Raw genomic sequence first — 6,000 nt, 5'->3', positions numbered from 1 at the left:
TAGCCTTAGCTCCAAGCCCCAGCTGCATCTCCTGGATTTATCTGTAGAGCCAAGCCCCCGCCCCCAACCTCATCTCTTATATTACAAGGGTGGACCTTTAGTCCAAGACGAGGTTGACACTACCTGCAGGAAGGAGCCTTGCAGGTTCTTTTCATCTGTTGGCAGAGCTGGCCAGTGTGGAGCCCCAACAGGACCTTCACCAATACCAGCCCTTGTTCCCTGAAGCTTGAGCCCTTGGGTACCGGGGCTGGCTGGACTTAGGAGCAGGTCTCCGGAGAACAACTCCACAAAGGGCGCTGGCGAGAACAGAGTGAGAGTTCCAAGGGTCAAGGCAGGCAGCGGTCCAGCGAGCCCAAAGGCATACCAGGATTCAGGGCAGGCGGCAATTCAACAAGTCCAGAAACAATCCAAGCCAAGGCCAGAGATGCAATCCAGAAGGAGACAGGTGTCAGGCAACCAGCTACTCGCAAGGATCTTGACCTGTTGCTGAGGCAAGGCACTGCAGGCAGGAACAGACTTAAGTAGGCAGAAGGGCTGACATCATCAGTGGGAGCCATGGGAACTTTTCCTGCCGCAGCCCTTTTAAGATCAATGGAGATATGCATGCGCACAACACCTTAGCGCCATCCCTTTGACCCAGCACTAGCCCCTAGTTCGTCACTAAACCCTAGCTCCAGCCCCAGCTCAAAGCACTAGTCCAAGTCTTAGCCCCATCCCTAGCTATAGCCCCCAGCACTAGCCCATTGCACCAGACCCATCCCCTAGACCTATCTCTATCCCCTAGCCCTAACCCCCTTTCCCATCCCCGGCCATTAGCCCCAACAAACCCAACCCCTATCCCTAGCTCAAGCCACAGCCCCATCCGCCTGGATTCATCCATAGGCCTCAGCCCCTATCCCAACCTCATCCACTAAATCTAGCCCTGTCCCCTAACCCCTAGCCTCATCCCCAGCCTGAGCCACTATCACTAGCTACACCCTAGCCCCAGCCCTAGGTCATAGTCCTAGCCCATAGCCCTACCACCTAGCCCCAGCAACAGCCCCTAGCCCCAGCCCCCCCCCCCCCCCCCCCCCATGACCAGCTCCAGTTCCTAACACTAGCCCCCGACATATCCCCTAGCCCAAACCATCCCCCAGCCTCTGGCCTAAACTCAACCCTAGCCCTAGCCCCAACCCCAGTCCCTTCCCCTTGGCTCTAAGCCCCAGCCCTGGCCCCTGGCCATTCATCCTTAGGCCCAGTTCCTGTCCCAACCTCATCTAGATCTAGCCTCATCTCTTAGCACCAGCCCCTAGCCCTACTCCTAGTCCCAGAAACTAGCCGTCACTTGGGCCCCAGCCCCACCCTGAGCCTCATTCCCTAACCACATCCCATAGCACTAGTCCTAGCCCCTAGCACCAGCTACAGCCCCCAGCACTAGCCCCAGACCCATCACCTAGCCTAAACTCCTAGCCCCAGTCTTGAGCACCAGGCCCAGCCCCTAACTCTAGCCACAGCTAAAGCCCCTATCTTCTAGCAACAGCTGCATCTCTTGGACTTATTTCTAGGCTCCATCCCCTGCCCCAGCCTCATCCCTTACCCTTAGCCCCATCTCCTAGCCCCAAACCTTAACCCCTAGCCCTAGTCCTCCTCTGAGCCCATTGTTTAGCTCCATCCCCATGTCTCATCCCATAGCACTGGTCATAGCCCTAGTCCCAGCTACAGCCCCCAGGACTAGCCTTATCCCATTGCACTTGAACCAGTCTCATCCATTAGCCCTAACCCCTAACCCAGCCTTTGCTCCTAGCCTCATCCCCTTGCCGAGTCACAACCCCCATCCCCTAGCTCCATAACATTGCCCCAGCCCATCCCTTGTCTCCAGCTCCCATACCTCCCAGCCTCATCCCTTGTCTCCAGCCCCATCCACTAGCCCCAGTCCCAGCCCTATCCTCTAGTCCTAGCCACATCCCCACTCCCTAACCTCATCTCTCAGCCCCTAGCCTCATCCCCTGGCCCCCTACCATCTTGCACTAGCCCCCATCTCCTAGTACCTTGCTCAAGCCCCTAGCCTCTGGCCCCATCCCAAGCCCCTCACCCCAGTCCTATCCCCATTCCCTAGCTCTGACCTATGCCCCTAGCCACATCTCCTGGCTTCTAGCCCTAGCCACATTCCTATCCCTTAGCCTCAACTCTGAGCCCCATTCCTTGCTCTCATTCCTTGGGTCCACCGCCAGCCCCTAGTCCTAGCTCCATCTCTGAGCCTCATATCCCAGCCCTAGCTCTCATCCCTTGTCTCCTACCCACTTGCCCTAGCCACATCCCCATCCCCTAGTACCCTGCCCAAGCCCCTAGGATTAGCTCCAGCCCCCAGTCCCATCCACATCCCTTAGTCTCATCCTCATCCCCTAGCTCCAGCCCCAGCACAACACTGATCCCCAAGGCCTAGCCCAACCCCTTCCCCTGGCCCTACATGCAGCCCCTGCCCCCAGCCACAGCCTTAGTTCCTAGCCCTAGCACCAGCCCCTTTTCCTAGCCCATCTCTCTATTTTCAGCACCACTTCACCCCCCTTCCCCCTCCCCTAGCCCCATCAACCCCAGCTCCTAGCACTAGCCCATCCCAACCCCCTAGTTCTAGTTCCTGACCAACTCATTTCCTAGTCCCATCCCCCTCTCCATTCCTAGTCCCATCCCCTATGCCCCAAGCCCAACCCTTAGCCCCATCACCTATCCCTAGTTACAACCCTATTCCCATCCCCATACTCTAGCCCCTAGCTACGGCTCCTAGCCTCAACCCCTAGGCCTGCCTCATACCCATCCACTAGCCCTAGCCATATCCCCCCAGACCCATGAGATTTGGGCTAGCCTCATCTCTCAGCCCCCATCTCCATCCCCTGGCCTCATTCCTTGTCCGCAGCTGCATCCTCTAATGCTTGCCCAAGGCCCAACCCAACTCCAGTCCCTAGCCTCATCCCCAGCCCCTTCCCCTAACTATCAGCCCCAGCCCCTAGTCACAGCCCCATGCTCCAGCCTTACCCTAGCACCAGCCCCATCCCTTTGCTCCAAGTTCCTAGACCCAACCCCCTTGCCCAGTCCCATCCCCTATCCCTTATCACTAGTACCAGCCCCATCTCCAAGCTCCAATTCCTAGAGACAGTCCCAGCCCCTAGTCTTAGCCCAACCCCCTTGCCCAGTCTCATCCCTCATCCTTAGCCCAAACCCTAGCCCCCCTGATCCCAATCCCTTAGCGCCAGCTCCTAGCTCTAGTCCCAGTCCCAGCATTATCCCATCCCCCTATTCTAGTACTATCCCATTCCCAGTCTCAGCCCAAGCCCCATCCACTAGCCTCATTCATACCCCCAGCCTTTTCCCTATCCCCTGAGCATGGCCCTAGCCCCAGTCCTCAGCCACATTCCCTAGCCCAGGGTTTCCCAAACCTGTCCTGGGGAATTCCACAGCCATTCTGGTTTTTAGGATATCCACAATTAATATACATGGGATAAATTGGTATATAATGGAGACTTGGTATATGCAAATTTATCTCCAGGACAGATTTGGGAAGCTCTGCTTTCCTAACCTTACCCCAGCCCCTTTCCCTAGCTCCAGGCCAGAGCACTAGACCTAGACCTAACCCCCGTCCACATTCCCTAGTCCCATCCTCAGTCTCTCCTAACCTTGGCCCCAGCCCTAGATGTAGCCCTAGCACCAGGCCCAGTCTAGCCCTAGCCACATCCCTCAGCTCCAGCCCCATTCCTTAGCCCCTGCCCAAGCCAGGCCCTAGACTCATCCCCAGTCCCAGCAGTATCTCCTAGCCCCATTCTCTTTCCTCATCCTCAATCCGTAGGCTCTAGCCCCATTACCCTCTCCTTTATCTCTTTCCTCCCTTCCCTCTCCCCTAGCTCCTAGCCTCCTCATCCCCTAGTGTCTTTACCTGCAGCATTTCTGTTCTGTGCAGTACTGGTGGAGTTGAGAAAATCCTACCAGCTCTTCATCTCTCAGCGAGTCCTTTTTATTTTTTGTTTCATTTTGCTGTTGGCACCAGGGACACCTCCACCAGCTGCTCTGCTGTCTGTGTGGCTGTTTCACTTTAGCTTGTGAAGCCAGGGAATCCCCACCAGCATTTCCTGTGCTGGTGCGGCATCACGGCTGCAATCACTGGCCCGTGCTTTGGATGTCGGTGCTCCGCCCTCACTGCCTCCAGGCCCTCCCACCCAGAAGGGGTGAGGTCATTGCATTGCGCTTGCACAGACAATGCAAAGGTTACCTGGAGCCTTATAAATCATATAATAAAAACATAGAAATAATTTTCAAAAGGATTTGCACATTTAAAAATAGCATATCTTATAGCAATTTTCAAAAGTCCATTTACATGCATAGAATGTGTTGACAATTCAGCTCTATGGAATGAATTTTCAAAGGAGTTATGCATTTTATTTATTTATTTATTTTATTTATTTTTAATTTTTATATACCGGAATTCCTGTATGCAATACAAATCAATCCGGTTTACAAGTAACGAAGAGGTTGCCCTGGTCTGGGGGGTTAGACCGGGGTTATTTTACATGGAACATTGAACAGTAACAAATCAACCATTGAACATTATTTCAGGGAATATTGAAATTAACAATAATATTTAACAAATTTAAACAAATTTAAACATAATAACATAATAACAAATAAACTTATTCGTGTATTGAATAGTATGTGTGTGTTCACCTTTTTACAAGGAACTTTAGTAGCGTAACTGGTCTGCAGTAAGCGGTAATATAAAGGTGAATAATGAATGTTAAATAGACATGCGAATAAGCAAGTACGGGTATGCAATTTAGTGACAAGGTGTTAGCGACACCCTGCAAAGGTTGGATCTGAAAGTCAGGAGGAGGTGCCTAGTTACACTCTGGGAGTTGGAACGCTTGCCTGAAGAGCCAGGTTTTTAATCCTTTTTTGAACTCTGGTAGATTGGGTTCAAGTCGTAGGTCTGGTGGTAGCGCATTCCATTGGTTTGGTCCCGCCGTGGAAAGTGCTCTTTTTCTTAGTGTTGATTTGGCAGGAGCTGCGACTAATGTGCCTTTGTAGGCGCTTCTGATGGGTCTGGCAGATAAGTGAGGACGAAGTTGGGTTTGTAGAGATATAGGTGCAACGTTATGAATTGCTTTATGAATGATGGTTAAGGCTTTATATAGGATTCTCTGTTTGATGGGTAGCCAGTGGAGGTTGCACAAGATGGGGGTAATATGGTCTCTTCTATTAGTGTTAGTTAGGATTCTAGCTGCGGCATTTTGTACCATCTGTAGGGGTTTGATGCTGTTGGAGGGGAGGCCAAGTAAGATTGAGTTGCAGTAATCAAGTTTCGAAAAAATAATGGATTGAAGGACGAAGCGAAAGTCATTGAAGTGAAGGAGTGGCTTCAGTTTCTTGAGGACCTGTAGTTTAAAGAAGCAATCCCTGGTGGTTGTGTTTATGAATTTTTTTAGGTTAAGTTGGTTGTCAAGCCATGCTCCTAGATTCCTGACGTCTGCATGTAAAAGTAGTAATTTTTGAGAGTATTTACATGCATAAAAATCAGTTTTATGTACATAAATCCTTCTGAAAATTACCTCCTACTTGTCTGTATTGTTCTTCCTAACAGTTATCACTTGGCTTGCTGCATGGTTTCTTCTGATCTAAGATTCATAATCTAATCATATTTCCTATTGCCTACTTCAGTGGTTCCCAGACCTATCTTGGAGGACCAGTTGGGGTGTCAGGATACCCACAATGTGTCCATTCCCTTTATAGCATGCACATTTTATCTCATGCATATTCATTGTGGATATCCTGACAACCTGATTGGCTGGGGGATCCCCAGGATAGGGTTGGGAACCTCTGGCCTACTTGATCAATTTGTGCTTTGGTTCCTGAGTAGGGAAAGCTTGTTTTAAGGACATGCAATAATTGCTTTTCTCAAATTCACAATGCCACATGTACACATTTTGTGCTATGAACAACAAGGAATTTCAGCTTTCTCTAAGAACAGTATGGCCACTG

This window comes from Rhinatrema bivittatum, chromosome 11 (genome assembly GCF_901001135.1).
Source record: "Rhinatrema bivittatum chromosome 11, aRhiBiv1.1, whole genome shotgun sequence".
Classification (NCBI taxonomy): domain Eukaryota; kingdom Metazoa; phylum Chordata; class Amphibia; order Gymnophiona; family Rhinatrematidae; genus Rhinatrema; species Rhinatrema bivittatum.
Note: the sequence above shows the minus strand (reverse complement) of the source record.